Source organism: Leuresthes tenuis, unplaced genomic scaffold (genome assembly GCF_036924035.1).
Source record: "Leuresthes tenuis unplaced genomic scaffold, fLeuTen1.0.hap1 SCAF_16, whole genome shotgun sequence".
In the NCBI taxonomy this organism is placed as follows: Eukaryota; Metazoa; Chordata; class Actinopteri; order Atheriniformes; family Atherinopsidae; genus Leuresthes; species Leuresthes tenuis.
The window spans coordinates 6,698,145-6,717,585 of NW_027325370.1; the positions used below are offsets into that span (position 1 = coordinate 6,698,145).

Genomic DNA, 19,441 nt, shown 5'->3' on the forward strand with positions numbered 1-19,441 from the left:
CATAGTGTCATTTATTTGAGGGAAAATATATTTTCAGTGTCTTTTAAATTTTGATATGACCTGATCAACCGTGTTATCGCTCGATTCCATTCCCGTAATGTTGTAGCTTAGCTCTAAATATGTGTTTGAAATGGCTATGGGAAGAGCTTTGTTCACAAAATATTCTGTCCTCGCCTACATTTTCTCATGGGTGAATGTGTTTCCTGTTCACTTCAGGCTATCTGTAGCCTAGTACCCCTTTTCTCGATAGGCGTATAAACCTGCTGCTTTGAATATATTTGTTCATCTGACTATTCCCAAAAATTGTTGGTTCATACATTCTAATATGTTGATAGGTTCCATCTCCATCAAATCTTGCTCCATGTGCCCTTTTGTTAAATCTGAGCCTATGCTCCACCAATGGTCTCTTCACAGCCCTAAACAGGACCATGGATTAAATGCACTATGATACCTTTATAGTGCTGATATGATATATGAATACAGTAGGATGAATATGAAATTCTCCTTAGTTTTCTACTGTTTCAGCTTTGCAGGATTTAATTCCTCACATAAACTCTGCAGACAATGTACAAGGCTTGAGTTACATGTCCTACAAAACAGGAGATGTACAGTAATCACTGTACAATGCTGATTAAATCATTGAAAGCAGTAGATGTTGCACTTTTGCATGCTGTCAAGTAATATTGGAAGTTATATTTTTCAAATTTTTTTGTTCCATGAAAATAATTCTGTCATGCCCTAAAGTGGCTTTAATGTGACTCTAATCCTTTGTCTAATTGATTGTTTTTCCACATACAATATGCAAATGTCAATTAATCCTGCACTGACCTTACCTTATAGTCCATATCATACCTTACTGCCCCTCCTCAACTCTGCAGGGATAGTCTTGACTCTTTTTCTTGGTTTAGCTAACAGCCAATAACATGTTGTTAATGTTTGATAAACTTTCCTGTTGTCCAAACTAAAAGTGCAAACCTGTGGGCTGGCACTACTCCAAATAATCCATCTCTGTGCATGAAAGTATTTCGTTCTTCATATGTGTAGCATGTGAAACCCAGATGTATGAATCCATACACACAATGGAGCAGTGGCAAGAGACTTGCCATTTCTATATTGCAGTTCCAAGTCATAACATTGACTTTTTTTATAAGTTCATGACAGCTCTAGCACATGAAAAAAAAAAGAAAAAATAGATGTCAACAAGGTTAAAAGCGGCTTTTGTCACATATTAAAAGCAGCTCATGTACCATAATGATGAAATGACTACAGGGCATGCAGAACATCAGAGGTGTCCTTTTCAGAAGCAGCAAGCAGATCTCCCTGGATGATGTCCAGGTGCTGCCATAACATTTGTGAAATCTTGTCAGTCATAATGTCATGTTGCTCTGGTTTAACAACTGCCTGCAGTATCATGCTGACATCCACTGGCTTTCCCAGGAAAAAGGGACTTAGGTGGGATTTGAACATTTACAGGAAGGTAAGAGGTGTGGCTCGAAGCATACCCAAAAAAGCATGGGTGTTTTAGAGCATGGGAGGCAATAACAAAGTATGAATATCCCTCATATCACTAATGTCATTTTACATTAGTAACCTCTTTTCGTCTTTCCTCTCTTCTTTATCATACAAGCAAATTTCTCTAATAACGTCACACTTTTAAAAAGGCTGTACCTTTTAAACATACATTATCAGTATGTCTTACTGTACATCTTAGAGAAATACATTATATAAGAATGAAGCGGTGGCTTTTTGTGAAAGGAACTCATTTAGCATGCACAGTAAATTGTAACTAATGTGAACAAATTAGGCTGAAAGGAATCGGTGAAAGGTGTGTCTAGAATCTGTGTAATGTAATTTTAATGGAGCTAACTGTAGCATAGTTGTTGCTAATGAGAGTCTGAAGCAAGACTCGTCGAGCTTTCATGCTGCCCTGCAAGGCCATCAATTAGGAATGAGGGTGGAGACCGGGCTTCCATGCTCATCATGGCTTTGGAGGAATTATTCTGTTTGAACATTTACATCTTTGAGTAAAAAGAGTCAAACAGACGAGGCAAGAGAGTTGAGCTGGTGAGTAGCACCCTGCTGCTGTCTGAGATAAAGTGTTCTTGACTGAAGGCAGCTTTGCTTAGTCTGTGATAAGGGATCTACAATAACTTATTTTATACTGGCGGTTGCAGAAATGCAGTCTTAAATCCGAGATCTCCAGAGTTTCAGGTTAATTAGTGATTTCTAGATCTGAAAAGCTCGAATGAAATAATTTGAGTCTTAAGTTACGTTTTCGTCACGCACGACTCTTGACGGACAAAACTGTAGCAGCTGCTGGTATTATATTTGTCAGAGCAATGTGTCATGAGTATCCAGTCTTCATGTACATGTAGCATATTGTATCTCAGGGATGGCACAGAGAAAAATAGGAGACAGAGCAGCAGTAAACAGTGAGGAGAACAGACAGAGAAACTGCCATCAAAGTAAATAACACAACAAGCAACAGCAAGAGTGGCAGCAAAACCTTCCAGCTGCCGTCTTTCACATGCTAATGCTGGTGCAACTGCTTGCCAATACAACACTACAGACAATACTTCTTTTTGTTTGTGCACATGTGTTTTTTGTGTGTTTATTCAAAGTGAATAGCCAACTAGGATTAGCATTAAGAGTCATCTGGCAGGGCTTTAAAGCATACACATGCTTCACTTTGTTGGTCGACAAGTGAATTTGAATACTACACAATACTGTATTGGGCATATTTGTGTAACAGGTGGCAGTTAAAGGATACTTCATAGGATAGTCTTTTTTTTAACATTCATAAAATCAACTGTCTCTGTAAACTAGTATCACAACTCCTAATTCCAAAAAAGTTGGGATGCTGTAAAAACAACAAAAACAAATAAAAACAGAATGTGATGATTTGCAAAGATTATAAACCAGCGTTTTATTCACAATCGAGAGTAGAATACATATCAGGCGTTAAACGTGAGACATGTACTGTTTCAGGAAAACTATTAAGCCATCATGAATTTGATTGCAGCAATAGTATATCTCAAACTTTGGGCAATGTTTACAATGTGCAGCATCTCCAAGGGCCCGTAAATGTCTGGGAACTGAGGGGACCAGTTAATGGACTTTTGGGAGAGAAATATTATACCATAATTGTCTGATAAAGAATCCCACCTTCCCAACTGTTCTCTATCTTCTTTGTCAAATTTAGAGTTTCATAGAACACCAAATACTTCCATTTGGCGAAAGGTCAACACCCGAGTCTTTTACTACAACGTCATGCTGCTGTAATACATGCAGTGTGTGGATGAGCATTGTCTTGTTGAAATAAGCAAGGACTTCTTAAGAAGTTTCTTAAGAGCATGTTTGCTCTGAAACTTTGATAATGCCTTTATAGATTTACAAGTTTAAAGCTCCATAGTCACCAAGCACCCCCATGATTAAAAATCCAAAAAGAATTTCAAATTTTGATTAATCAGACCACAGAGCAGTTTTCCACTTCGCCTCAGTCCATTTTAACTGAAGTTTGCGGCAGAGAAGACAGCAGCATTATGGATCATGCCTACATATGGCTTCTTCTTTGAATGACTGAGCTTCAACCCGCAGTTGTAGATGACGCGGTGCTCTGGGTTCGCACACAATGATTCCTGGAAGTGTTTCTGAACTGTAACTTAATGTTGAGGAACATTTTTCTGATTTTGGTTCACAATGTGTAGATGCAGTTTTTTTTTTTTTTTTGCAGATTAACGAACCTCTGTCTGGCTTTGCTTCTGAGAAGTTAAACACTCAGCCCTGCCTCTGATCTGTTGTCAGTTGACCTGATCAGTTACATGTTCCCCCAGCTGTTTCTTTTTGGTACCGCTTACTTTTCCAGTCTTTTTTATTTACTCCCAGATGCTTCCTCACGTTCACCTTTCCCATGTGCTGTATGGCGTTTAGCAGTCTGGTGTGGCCACAAGATGTTGATATAAAAGCAGTGAAATGAACCAAAATAGTGAAGTTTTAGACTGAACAACTCAACGTAAAGCTGAAATCACTGTTTTCAGTGTGAACCATTGGGCATATAGACATGTTTAGTCTTTTCATCGGATTTATGGACATGAACAAAAATAAAAAATCAAACACCCTTATTTTTTCATATCCAATTAAGAAGAACTTCTTGATTCTGAGGTTTTGCTATTGACAGCTGCCAAATTTTACACTGTGTACTATAATTAATTGCTCTGATGATTAGAAGCATTACTGCAGAGCCATGTGGCAAAATCCTCATGTCTGTGTGGATTATCTCCTGGTCCTGCCGCATTTGTCTCCATTTCAGCTGACTTAGTGAGCTGACTGAAGGAAATGTATGACAAATGAATTCGATTGACTATTTTGAGCTGCTCTGTTATTGTGTTCACGTGGCTGTGTGTGTGTGCAGGCGTGTGACAAACCATCTACACACAAAACACATCCCGAAGGCTTCCATGTGATCTGTAAAGCCTCACTCTAAGGGAACTCACTATCTATTCTGTGACAGAAATGCACTAAGGTCTCTGATTGGCACATGTTAAATCCCTCCCTGTGTCACTGGGAGGCCACCAACTGCAGAGTATGTTCATGTGTGTGTTTGTGTGCAAATGTGTTCTTGTTTGGGTGAGCATGAGTAAATGCCACATATCCCAAATGAATTGGGTTGATTTTTGAGGGCTGAAGCAGTTATGGGATCTTGCATGCATGTGAGTCTCTGTTATCTCGCTGTCCACATGCTGAGTTTGAATGTGCTGCCAGGGAACAGTACAGAGGATAAATCCCCTGGTTAGGTTATCCAGGTTATCCAAGATACACAAGTGTTAGTTCAGCAAAAGAAAATGGTGCAAAACAAAAAAACAGAGGGGGTGCAAGGATGTTGTTTGTATTTTAAGATCTTGTAAGGGGATCTGAGGATTATAATTGAATGTGGGTGGAAAAAACGTTTTTCAAAAAGAGAGGGGAGGAGGGTGTTGAAGGTTCAAGAAAGAGAGCAGAAAGTAGAGGAGAGATCGGTAATGTGAACTCTTTGTCAGAGTAACAGATTAGCTCACTGGGTGAAATGATATATGACTGGCAGCAGGGCCTCCTCACATGCACATGTGCACAATCACACCCCCTCTATGGATCAATTACCCTGTCATCCGTGTGTGCAACCATACATCATCACCTCGATTACATCTCACACACAAATACACACAGTCCTAATATATTTCTCTCTCTCTCTCTCTCTCTCTCTCTCTCTCTCTATATATATATATATATATATATATATATATATATATATATATATATATATACTCTACATACACACCCATAGACCTTTAGCTGTACCTTGTATAGTGCTTTACAACTAGGTTTCTCTACTGTATGATTTCCGTCGCCTTAATACCAATTCCTGTCTATCTGTTTTTGCAGCCAGTAGAGGAGAAACTACTTTCTCTCACACACACATGCATGCACAGTTGTACACACCATCATACTTTACAACCAGTGGGGACTACTTCCTCAAATGAACTATAGGGGCCAGAGTAACTGAGTCCGGCCAAAGTCATTTGTTGTGAGTAAACTTCTTTGGACAGCTCAGGTCATTTCAGCCAGTGGTAACCACACAATCACAAACACACACATGCGTGTGCACACATAAACAGGCATTGAGAAAGGTCAGTTTGGTCAGTACGGTGTCGATCACCCCTCTGCTCCTGCTCTTGTGGGTGTTAGTCTACTGGGAGATGTCTGTAACTCAGCTAAAGTGAGTTCAATTTAATTTGAACTTCTCATAACTGAGCGGAGGAGGTGCACACTAGCAGATACACACATACAATATTGTTTTGTCCTTTTTGACGTGACACATTTCTTATTTCCTCCTTATCCAGCATCCAGTCCCCCAAGGAGAGGATGGAGTCAATGCATGAGTGTCTTTTGTGTGTTTTGTGCTGATGCATTAGCCCATACCTCTTTCAGTTTGATTTGTCAGTCAACACTGACAGGAGATGACTAATATCATATATCCAACATGTCTTAGCGTAGCCCATATGGTCTTCTTCACATTACTGTACTGTATCATTTCCGTTTATCGAATGCGCCTCTCAGTGCAGCTGTTTCTTCATCAGGCCCCTATGAGGCGCTGTTCCACTTCAGACCTGACAGAACGCTCCATCTTCCGCTCAGGACAAGCAGGAGCGCATCAACAGTCTGCGTGTCTCCCCGATCGAATCACACCTCTGTCCCTTTGCAGGGTAATGCATTACTACTTTCTTTAAAGGGGATAAAAAAGAGAGATTGCAAAACAAAAGCCCAGATCGGACGTTTTCCTCTCTGTCGGTATGGTTTAATAACTTTCTGCGCAAAACAGGAGGGGAGGAGCGGAACTTTCAGTGGACCTTCTTTAGCACTGGAGTCGTCGCGGGGGCAGCAGGCTGGTTTTACTCTGGGAGGTCACATCAATCGCTGTTTTCTTTTTTTCGTTACCCGGCTTCGGAGGTGTGGATGGTATGGTATAACTTTTCCGCTCCAGTCCAACCTGAGCGGCCAGTGTGCGAGAAAGGAGCAGCTTTGGGGTTGTGGGGAAGGGATGCGAGCCGCTCCACCATCTCGGATAGCGGAGAGGCTATGAGGAAAGAGGTTCACCTGCTGGGCTGACAGAACAAGACCACACCGCACCAACAGGTATGATCACTAGATAGCCTCCACGCTTGGGGCAGAACAGCCTGCTTTTAATATCTGCGCTGGAGACTAACTGCGTGAAAACTGAGTGTGATAAAAGTAAACGGCCCACCTGATATACATGGATACAACTATAATACCATGCAGTGAATATCTCGTATTTTAAAGCCGTTTACGCACGAAATGGATTAGCCTGTACTTCATCCGATTCATTTTAGGAAATGGAAAAGGAGCGGATAGTATGAAGGCTCTAGAGTTATGCAAAAAAGCTTTAACGTCCACCAGCCTGGTCTGGATTCAATTGTATTTACACGGATGTGATTTTAGAGCGAAGACAAATGATTGCGGTTATTTCAGGTGTTGCATAGCCTATAGGATTGTGTCCCTCCCTTTCTCTTTCTCTCTCAGACATATGCACACATCCAAGCGCGCGCTCACGCACACACGCACACGACTAGCTGTCCATTTCAGGGCTCGTGGCGTAATGTTTGGTGCGCTATTTCAGACAGAGGCGGTGACTGTTAAGGACTTTCGCGAATTGATTGTATATGCTGCGGCACTGCCCGAGTTTTGATATGTTAATTTTTTTTTCACACAGTGCATGAAGTGATAACGAACCCTTTCGATGCCATCACTATTACTTTATTTGGACTTTTCTTGTTTAAAAATAGTTGCACTCTGACTTATCATAGCAGAAATACAGTTTGCACTGCTTTTACATGCGAAAAAGGAGAGCACGTACCGTGTCTATTGCGCAGCGGCAGCATCACCTGATGTACTGTCGATGAATCTGATGATTTTTATGGTTACGGCGGCAGTATAGGACATTTGTCCTGCAGTAGAGTAGAAGCTTTGAGTTGTTAAACATGATGTAGTATATATATATAGGACTGCATATTTAAATTAAAACTGTGAGTGATTAGGTCGTTGTTATCTTTTTTAATAGCTTAAGTCACGAGTCAAGTCCTAACAAATATGGTCATCCCAATATGATAAATATTTTTCACATGTTTGCATGAACATTTGTGATAAGCATAGGGGAGACCTGTCAGAGATGTGGAGTGAGGGAATTATAAAATGAGCAGGAAGTGAATTGCCAGTGAGAACCAGACTGACAAGAGAATGATTCAGGGTGGTGGTGAATGAAGCAGCGAGGAAGATGGTATTGGATATCTGAGGTTAGAGAAATGCTTGAATACATTAAAGAAGACAAATTTGTGGTCACTCATTGGTTGCTCTATAGATGGCCCTCAAATGTATATTTAATGTGACCACAGAAGGATATCAATCATCATGCAAGTTTCTTCAATAAACAGTTTAGCTTTTCTGATCATGCTGTTAGGAAGAGGTGGTGGTAAGAAAAAAAGAGATTGGAAGGCAAAATAAGGGAAAATAAGAATTAAGTTCATGTGAGCAGGAAATAGCAGTGATTTTTATCACAAGAAATTCAGTAAAGCTTTTATGGGCTTATTTAAGTTATGTAACTGCATATCACTAAAGCAAATGATAAGAAATCTAGTTTGTGCTGTGTGACTTAGGAAACATTTAGCAACTACTGTCTTCTTCCTGCAACAGGAAGTTTCATGTCAACTGATTCACATTATACATCCTCCAATATGAGAGGAAAAACTAAATGAAACAAGAGATAGAGTGGTTGACCGGGGGAGAGCACAGATATATGTGTAGGAGTGCGTGTGAGTATGTCTACAGTAGGACCGTTATGAAGAAGTGAGTTTAATATTTAATGGACATTGTGTCTGGAGTTTAATTGATGGTTTCATGTTATATAAAACAAAGGTTGTGGTGAAATAAAGATGATTAATTATGTGAGTAGTCAAATTGATTGGTCTACAGTCTACCTCAGTTGCAAGCACTTGGACAAGCTTCTGTTTTTCACATGAAGAGATGATATGTGAAGTTTCTGACGTCATTTGCTCTGTAGCTGTCATTACATTATAACAGAATCCTGTAATGGGCAGCACCACTGCAGCATATCATACCATCCATGTACTTTTCAGCTTCTTTGCATAACCTCAGTAACTCTCACTGCTTTCTCTTGGCTTGCTGAGTCCTCAGTTATTATTAATGCGCTGACCTCAGGTCTGCATTGACCGTGTTGCTCACCACTTTTTACACTTTGTCGGCTCATCTGAGCAGACACCATTCTCTGAGCTGCTACCACTAGCTGAACACTTCACAATGCTTATCTTGTCATCTTCTATTGCAGCTTCAAATCCTTCAGAATAGTTTGGTAACAGGCCTCAGGAATTAAACTGTGGAACCAAACAGTCCCAAACAGGCTAAGGTTTTCCTATAGACTGATTTATTTTCTGGCACTGCATAACATTTGCCATTTTTTGCTTTGAATCTATTATTGAAAGAAGACTGTTTTCTCTGCGGAAAAAAAGAAAAGCATACAAACACACGGGAAGCATAATTTACAGAAAGCATCCTGGGCATTGTTTGTGTTCATTTCTTTTGCAAGAATGAATACAGTGGCTTTAAGCGAAACAACAAAACTTTGTGCCTTGTTATGAACTGAATATGTTTAGAACTGAGCAAAGGCCTCTTTGAACATTTCTGCACAGGAACTAATTTTAACCACAGGAACCTTTTCCAGGACCTAGGATCTGTTTTGGAGGGGAGGGTTGAATTCGTTGAGTAGTTTTATTTCTGCCTGTCTGTCTCAGTCATCTGAAGTTTAATCTCCACCACAACTTTAAATTGTTGGGTAGTAAAAGTCGTTCCAAGTTGTAAACATAACATTCAACCTCAAATAATTCATGCCCACTTCAATCAACAGCTGAGACATAGACACAAGGCAAGTTGCTCGCTGGAATGAAAGCTCCAATACTGACTAAAAGCAAAATCAGAGCAATGAAATGTTCATTTATGAGGTCTGATTGCTGTTTCATTCTAAGGCACAAATACAAACACCCACAACACATAGAAATGTGTAAAGACCCAGGGCTGAAATAATCTTTTTACTCCTTGAAAAAAAATCCCAATAATCTGTAAGTTCTGGGTGCTGTTGGTTCAAATGTAATCTGGGCTTTCCAGGAACATTAACAAACCTACATATGGTGTATTTTTGCCAACAGCTGGATGTGTGTCTGTTTATTTGCATATGGAGCAGGGACTTGAGATCACAAATGGTCACAGGAGATACACTTGAAAATGCCTTTTAATGCCAGGTGTAAAGTGACACACTTATAAGTGTAATAAGTAATAGATCTGTCCGCTTGTGATTGTGTAAGCAGGGTTCTGACCCCAGCTCTTCCCTCGGTCCTAACGTAAACCTAATTCTAACCTTAACCCTAAAAAAGCCTTGTAAAAGGGGTGTCAGACTAGTAAATTTACCAAAATTTCATGTGTTTTTCTAGTATTATTGACCTGTCATAGCACACCTCAAGACAGACATTGAACATTGTCCAACAGTAAAATGACCACATGCACATATTGTACATACACAGTTATACTTGAAGATATGCCATGCTTTGAATTTTTTACATCTCTTGCTGTGTCCCTGTGCACCTCACACTCCCTTTCCTCTGACTTTTGCTTTTATTCACGTTTTCTATGAATGAGCCCTCTGGGCCATGGACATATTGTAACCAGTCAAGAGGAAGACTAATGAAAAGAGAAAGACAGGAAAAGAGAAACATGAGGGAGAGAAAAAAAGCAAACATAGGAAAGAAAAAAAGTAGAGTTTGGGACTTATAAATGGAGATTTTTCAACAAACTGTAATTACTGTGCATCATGAGAAACGTACTAGAATTGCCAGATACAGATATAAGAGACAAAGACCTAGACATTGTGAAAGAGATGAAAAAGAAGGGGAAACAGACTACGAGGAAAAGATAAAGATAAATAAAAAAACATGTCTTTTAATGTCCTGAATGTCATCGGTCATCCCCAGCAGCTGTGTGTGGTGTGTTGAGGCCCAGTGGGGACAAGTAGCCACTGTAAATGTGTACATAAAGAAATTGTTTTTGGGAGATTGGACCCTGTATATTCATTCCTAGGTGCCACTCCTGTTCTTATCCTGCGTCCCAAGGAGAGCTATAACAACCAAACACATCTGTTTAGATTCTATCACTCTCTTTCTACACACTAACACACACACACAACCAGACTGTCTGCAAATTTAAAGAAATGCTCACATACATTTCTTTAATGCAGCCCATCTTTTTGACAGGAAATACACTTTCACCCAAATACATACAGGCTTTACTTTCCTGCCAAATGGCTTGTGCGGGACAGTAACAGTGACAGCTGCAACAGCATCAGTGCCTGCTGTGGAACAGAACAGCGTCAGAGAGAAGCGTCGTCGGATGCTGCGCTCACAGCTCCAGGATTACCTTAGCCTGAACAAACTCCATTACTGCCTCTATTACCCAGGTATACTCAGCCTGGAAAAAGCACTTTGCAGAAGCACTGTTTACCCAGCACCTCTCTGCCCCATGCTGTTCCCTCGACAGCAGAGCAAGGATGGGGTAAAGACCAGACGAGAGAGGGGAAAACAAGGAGCATTTATGTGACTAACTGTCGTCTCGTCCAGGCGGGTGTGCAGTGCAGAAATTATAGTTGACTGATTAGTAGTCTGTTAGCTAGTTGATCATTAAAAAGTGAATGTCGGCAGTTTTGAGTCATTTGGGATATTTATCAGGGAAAGAGATGAAAGTGTGAGGATTTGCTGCTACAAAAATATCACTTTAAGTTCACTTGCTGTTCAGAACATTTCTTAAAAAAACAAATCCCTATTAAGATATTCTGGTCTGCTCAAAAAAATGGTTATTACCATAGTTGTAGTGTGTCGTATTTAGGGGGTACTACAGGCAGAAAATAATTCATGATATTCTAAACTATACTTTCATCAGAGCCATTTATATCTACAGACAAGCAGTGGTTGCAAAAGTCCACAGAACAAATACTTAAGAAGAAGTCAATATACTTGGTAAATAGATACTTTGTTAAACTATACTTTGTTTGATATATAAAATTATCTACTAATAAAGGCACTCATGTGTTCATTTGTCATGTACACAGTAAAAGAGCCATCTACACAAATGATCTATCCATGATTACTGTTTAAAAATGTCTTCGTATAACAAGGAAGTGTGTTGGTGAGTGGGCACTGTTGCTGTTGAGTTGTTGAGTCTTATTTTATCAAACTAAGGTAAAAATTACCCACTACTTATGATAAAACTATACAATCTGAACAATGTGTTATATCACTAATCATTCTTATTGTGGGAATGAAGTAACTTCTGCCAGTTACCACCTTATTGCATAAAATAAAAATACAGATTTGCAACATAAAACACAGCCAATAAACTGAGTGAAATGCGTAATTTGCAGCTTAGAGTTTTTTTCTCGCACTGATCTACATCCCTATGCCTGTCTACTAGCTAAGTTGACACACCTAAAACAAAGAATAAGCAGCTGCCATATTCTGCCATTTATAACCAAATGACCAACCAGAGCAGACTGAGACATAATGAAGGGGTTCTTGAGGACACTGGGAATGTTGGCTTTAGACAGAAAGATTTGAGAGAAGAGACTTGAGATGCTGCACCAATGTTTGTCAAAATCGATGTGTTTTTGGTACATTGAAGCAGTTATGAATGTGCAATTGAGCATCATATGTTCTATTTTAGACTTTATGTTGAACATTGAAAGACACTTACTTTTTTTACACATTTTTTTATGGAAGACCCATCAATATTCTGTTGTCCATCACTGTATTAAGAAACAAGCAATAGATTATATTTACAGAAATGTTCACCGTTTAGGGTGTACCCTATCAGAGCAATGTTGATTGTTGGGTGAAAATGGTGTGAGTTTTCCAAGCTGATAGACTGCTGAAGGGTTTGTGCACATTGCACGAGTGGATTTGCAGGTTAATAAGGGAGACAAGTGAGTGTGTGACACACTGTGAGTAGATACACTGTATAAACGTGTTTGTCTGTGTGTGTTTGTGTCTGAGCTGAGTGATGAACTGCCATGTATCTGAGTTGAGAGCCATCCATCACCCTCATCAGTAACTCAGGGGTCCTGTCATTACAAGTTTCTCTTCATTTACACCGTTAATAGCCATCTATCTTGACCAAACTCTCTGCTGTTTTACTGGCAGCCTCTCTGAAAGGTTCCTTTCTCTGAAGCCAAGCGACTGAATCACTGTTTGAACGCATTTCAGTGCACACTTCAATAAGTGAAGCATTGCTTTTACATTCAGGGCATGATCTGCAGGTTCAGTTCTGCATTCAGCAGCCTGTCGCTGATTCAGGCTTTTACTTTCAGTTTGGCACAAAACAAGGCATATGTACGCACTGTTTACAAGGTCAATAACTCGGCATTTAATTATTTATGATCAAGTTATCGTGTAATGAATGTCTGTTTTTTTTTACAGGGAAGTAGCTTAAATTACTTTTAAGTCACAAATGAAAAGAGCTTCACCTCTAAAAGCTTCACATTCACTCAGTGAATACACTTTCAGTTCAAATCAAAGATTTAATGAATAAGATTTGTTCATATACAGAACACATATACTGTAAGTCCAAGACACTTATGCTGTCAATTTTGCTTTATGGAAGGGGTGATAATGAAATTAAGTCTTGTCAAAACAAGTTGTGCAGGGTAATGATAACCATGTGAGACATAAACTACACACCAAGCCTCTTTATAGTATCTCTCTGTGTCTTTTTCACTTGGACTGATCATTTGTTATTGGGCCCGAACACACACCTGAGTGTTAGCCTTTTATCTCAGAGCTGTACATGACTTAATCTAAAGAAACCACTGATAGTGTATAGACTGTGCACTGCAGCCTGGCTGTCAAAACAAGCAAGCAAAACAATAAGCTGTATTCTGAATCTACCAGCCACCAAAATCTCTCTACATCTCAAAAGAAAGAAGCTTAACAGCTCTTCTGCTCAAGTATCTCTGGCTGCAACCCGCTGTGGGATCATCCAACTGTGCCCACATCCAATCTGATTAGGATAAGGGTTTAGTGGGCGTGGCTTCCAAAGTAACATGATAAAAGACTTGGATATGGGCGGAGTTGCATGGTCCAACTTCACCTTCTTGTAGGTTTCAGTGAGAGGCTACACCTCTTTCCTGCCTAACATGTACTTTATGTCTTTCCCACAACCAAAAATAAAACACACAAGGCATCTCATTCTCCTTCCCATTTTTGTGTGTAGGTACTGATGGTGTGTTACACAGTAAGGACATGTTTTGCTTTAATTGCAAGGCTTATTGGCTGATATCTGACAATGTTTAAGAAACTCTTGTGGATGGAGCTTATTTCCTGCATGTTGTCTGTATGGGCACATCAAGCCATGGTGCTCAGGTGAACTATCATTGCTATTATAGCAGCCCACTTGCTGTGACATATTGCAACTTACTAAGAAAGTGATTTAATTTGTAGATTTTGGTGCGGCCATGGCTTCTGCTAATGAGTTTGCAGTAACAGGACTCTCCACCAGTGTGTGAGATGGCACTGCTTTTAGCAGCCATTATAAACAAAGCAAGACAGACACTGTAGCTTCTCCACTGTCAGCCCTGACTCATTATGGCTGACGGCAAAGATAAGTTGTAAATCAGCAGTCAGAGCTCTACCAGATATTAAACAAATGGCAGCTTTTTTCATCAAGAACTAGCCAACAATCACTGTGGTCATTAAACCAACAAATTAGGTCTCAGCCTGTGTATCTGCGTTGAAGTGTGTGAATGTGTGTGTGTGTCCTGTTCCTGCTCTCCGGAGGCATGGTGTTACCCTGTTGAACTCAATTGCAATGGTGAGGAGTAAGAGAGGTCACAGACACTGATGAACTTTTGACAGAAAATAACAAGTGTTAAACTCAGTCACTCAGTCTAATCTTTCTTTTGTCATTTCAACTTGTTTTAGACTTGCCTGTGGCCTGAGCCTATTCTACTGACTGCCTGTGTTTATCTGTTTATACCCCTTTTATCTTGTAGTCTTTGATTATGTTCTTACAAGTGGAACCACCAGCTATTTTAGGGGCTGCCTCATTAGGTTGTCAGGCAAGCCCACAGCGCATGCAATTATATCTAATTATGCAATTATGAATCCAGTATAAAACGTTATATACTGTAGACTGGTATATTGGAGCTAGAACACACACAGAAGTAATTAGAGCAGTTTTGTGGGTGGTTGTGGTGTGTGTGTGTGTGTGAGTGACTGTACAAATAAAGATGGTGGAGAAGTGAACCATAACTCACATTTTAATACAATTATGTGGCAGGTACAGGCTTGCACATCGACGCCAGCTGTGCAGTTGTATGGATGGTCAAATTTTTTGACCCTGACTGTAGATTAATTTTATATTTGTCTACTGCACATCATAGCTACATATCCAGCAGTAGTAACTTTGCACAAATAAACAAGCTTTTTTGCATTGACTTATCTATTCATGTTCTACCTTGATTCTTGTTCAAAATATGACAGCAGAAGTATCTGTGGTGCCAGAGATGACAGTGATATGTTTCTGTTTGGTAATCTTAAGCTCATTACCTGCTTATTGTGTCACATTATAAACATGCTGCAAAGAAAATATTCTCTATGCTCCTTATTGACCAATCAGCCATGAACATGAAAACCACTGAGAAGTTAATTGATTGATACTGCTCGTCTTGTGAGAACACAATGTTCTCCTGGGAAAAAAGAACATTTTCCACCTACCTATACAATTTCAGGTAGGTGACAACAGCAACTTCATACAGTAGCAGGCTCCTCTCAGCAGAACAGTAGTGGCCTAAAAGGCCATGACAAAGAGTGTGAGGTCTAAATGCAACTGAATACCCCACCTATGCTTAAACTTAAACTACTTTGGACATAAACTGGCCACTTAATGATAGTGAAATACGAGCAAGCACACGATTCTAGACCAATGAAAATAAATTGATTTGTTTTAAGGTACAATCTTCTGCACTATTGTCAGAACAGTTTACCTTTACTCATGTTGAATGAGCAAAGGCGTATCAAGCAGCTGGAATGTAATCTCACCAAAGAAAAGATTAAACGGATTCATGACTTTGGTTAATTTTTATGCTTTAATGCCTCATGTTGACATCAACATTTGAAAAAAAATTTCCTAATCTTCCTAATCTTCCTAAAATCTTCCTAAAATTAATCATCCATCATTTTCACTCTGAATTTAAATGGCTGATATCAATGCTACATTTCAGTGTCATACTGTACTGTGAACTGCAGAGAAATTTGTCACTTTGGCTTCAATTGTTAATGACATGTTCTGACCGGGAAGTGGGAACACCTTGTTACAAAGCTCAGACTGCCTCTCCAAATTTGTACACCCAGAACCTTCCATCACAGCTGCAGCATATTTGGTTTTCCCGCAGAAATGTTTCACACCAGCACCCCAATAGATGAGATAAAGAAAGAGAAAAATAAGCTCCTTGGAAGAGGGGAATGAGCTACAGTAGGTGGTGTACTTCGTGTGTCGTGTTTCTATACAAATGGTATTGAGGAAAGCCGGCAAGGCTGTGTGGCTCCCAGGGTTTGTGTGAGACAGAACTGACAGTAATACAAGCAGTATCCAAAACCCCTCCAAGGGATCACATTCTTAAAGCGGTTTCTCTTACTAATCCCCTTCTAATATGCCCAATATTATGACACTGCCATTAGCTGCAGCACTCTGAGGGCACATAGAGGAAGAAAAAATTAACTCTTTGTACAAACTCACAACCACTGCTTCAGTGATTTCAAACAAATAATGCTCTGCTTTGAATAAACACAACACATTATCTGTTTGCTGTTGGAAAGCTCCATTTCCAGTCATTTCAGGAGAAATCCATTTGGTCGACCTCATAATGATGTTCTGTATATTTCTGCCAGCAGCCACAATTGTTTATTGCAGCTATCTGAAGCGTTGTATGGCTTAGTGATATACCCCCACCCCTCCTATCTCCTCCTGCCCCCACACATAGGCGGTGCCAATACAAAAGAAGTCTCAATCAACAAATACGGGAGGAAAAAGCGATGGTTAGTTAAAAAGATGATTACTTTTTCTATGAAGTGGAATAATGCTACAATACAAAAAGAGGAATTTGTTCATAATCACTTTCAGATAATTCTGAATCATCATAATTTTAAAAAAAAGTGTATTTGTGTTTCTAAAACCAAATGTACCGAACACATCCATCTCTCAGTGTGTCACACAACATTCTTTCAGACTGAGCCAGGAAGACTCGGCCTGTGAGAGAGAATGCGAGCCGCTCTGAATGCAGAACAAGAGTTCTAATTTCAAAGCCATGAATTACCAAAAGACTGCTTTCAATTTGATTGAATCCAACTTTATTAGCATTCCGCTTGCCTTTATATGAAGGGGTTGAGCCGGCCTTCTGTCCTCTCCCAGGCTGCAGCTGTGGCAGTGAAGGACACAAAGAGAAGCTTTAGTTGTGATGCTGATGGCTTTAAGATTCTGAGTCACAAGGAATCACATACTTATTTCTTGTCAGTGTGTTTTATCCATGTGTTTTTCTCTTCTCACATAGTTTTGTAGAATGTGTCTGCCATATTGTGTGAAGACACTCCAATACATGCTTTCAAAATTATACATGAGAATTTAAGTAATTTTAGCACAATTAAATTAAAATAGAATTACTTGTTCTGCTGTAAAATGCCTTGTGAATGATGTTTGGTACATTTGCTGTGGTGTAAAATGGTAAATTTGCTGTAACTGATAAGAGTCGGACTGGTTTAACAGATTCCTAATATGTGGGTAAGAGATCCCTTTAAAGTTGCATTTGTGATCAGTGATCAGTGCACTATTAGTTTGGTGGAAGGAATTGTGAGAGGAGAGCTAAGACATTGATTTTACTATTTAAAGTTACTTAAATCTTTGAAACATTTCCTGCAAAAGTTGCATAACGTGAATGTTACACTTCCATATTGGACAATTTTCACTTTTGCAATGTTATACAAATTTTCCCTATGTCACTGCAGGTATTATAGCTGCCAAACAAACCCACTGCTGGTCAGCTGCGACTCATGAACCTTCTGGTCTAATCCCAAACTTACCAACTATGATACCTTAAAAAGGAATGAAAGCCTGGAAAAACACAAACATTTTCCATCTTGTGAATCTTTACAAAAAACATGCCAAACAGTGAGCTATTCATCAGGTCTGACACAGCAGCTGATGGACTCTGCTGAACAGCAGTAGGATACAATATGCAGCCACACTTACAATGGGGAGAAACACAAACATTGCTCAAAATTACCCTGTTGTGAGATAATTCATGGGATGAGTCAGAACAAACAAAGTAGTGCAACAAAAATTGGTTTTGCTCTTTTTTACTTCTCCAAGCTATCAAATATTGGGTAGTTACGAAACCATTTAAGTAATTCTGACTCTGGTAAAACATATAAATTATCTTTGCAGAGTAAAACATGGCATAAGGCCCATCTGTACCATTTAAGAGAAATCACAAAACAAATTTGTCAAATGTGCTGTGTTTTATAACTTCATATTATCAACACATAATTGTTTATAACTGTTTGCTAAGATTGAAGTATTTCATGTTCGATCATTGTGTATTCCACATTGTGTGTTGGAGGAACTGGTGCCAAACTGAGCTAAGGGTATTCTTTATCAATGTGTGCTTTAAAGTGGAAATGGTTTCAACGTGCATACCCCTGACTGCACTAACGAGGTTCTTACAGGCCCTCAAACTCCTTTTAGGGAATTGCTATCGTGTCACTGGACTGCACCTGGAGGAGCTGTCTGTGGTGCTGACCAGTGTGGCGGTGTCCACTGAGGGAGCTGTCCAAGGTGCTGTAGAAATGAGCAAGAAACAAAGATGTTCACAGTGGTCACTGTAACCCTCATTATAGGCATGACATCAGTTCACCAGATGACTATTTATTCTCATCTCTCAGACTGAAAGTGAAGCGACTGAAATGATGAAGACAGTGGTCTCTCATTTTCTGCTTAAGACTCAGGTTGAGGGGTTCAGCTGCTTCAGAGACAGATTTTGACACATTCACAATTTTCTAGAATGGATACAAGGTGTTCTTAAGAACCCCCTTGACATAGCAGGTCCTTCTCACCCCCAAATATGTTTGGAAAAGAGGAGCTAATACTGTGAAAATCTATCTGACGAAGACTTGCTTGTTCACGAGGGAGAAAGGGGAGAGGGGAGGGCAACGGGTCACTGCAAAGGAAGAGCAGCTGCAGAGAAAAACAAAAAGGGTCTCTTGAAAGGGAGAATATGAAGGAGAGAGAGGAGGGGACTTGGACAGAGACACTGTGGTTTCCCTTTGAGCTTCATGCAGTATAAATTACCTGCAGAATGTATGAGATCTGAATTGTTTTTGTTTTATCGGAATTCTGTGTCTTCTGAGGGCATTCTAATTCTGTTTTGCTTTAAAGGTTCCTTCCTGAATATTAAATAAGACTTCTCCAGCTTGATATCTGTATGGTTGCTATAAGTAGCGAGGATATGCGTACATATGCTGTATACACATGCTTTTGCAAACTTGTGTCTAGCTTCTCATTAATGGATACTAACCCTGACTGGACAGAGCTGCGCTAATGCATTTGGTATCTTTCAAATGAATCACAAATGGTTTTGACTCAGGAGGTCTGTGGGGAGTGAAATGGAAGTTGGGGATGAGGTTGATATGAGGTTGGTGTGTATATGCACATGTGCTTGTGTGTGCAAGCAGGGTAAGCCTAGAGGTAAGCTTTTAGAGGTCTGGGCAGAAGGGTGTGAGTGAGGAGGAGA

At 39.7% G+C, this 19,441-nt stretch overlaps 1 protein-coding gene across 1 annotated transcript in view; it reads left to right on the plus strand.

Moving 5' to 3' along the window:
• The first annotated feature begins 6,184 nt into the window (after positions 1-6,184).
• Positions 6,185-19,441, plus strand: part of LOC140271697 (chemokine-like protein TAFA-2) — a 77,050-nt gene continuing 63,793 nt past the window's right edge. The window contains exon 1 of the mRNA XM_072366985.1: positions 6,185-6,669. The gene's annotated coding sequence lies outside the window, so the exon portion shown is untranslated. The remainder of the gene's footprint in view (positions 6,670-19,441) is intronic.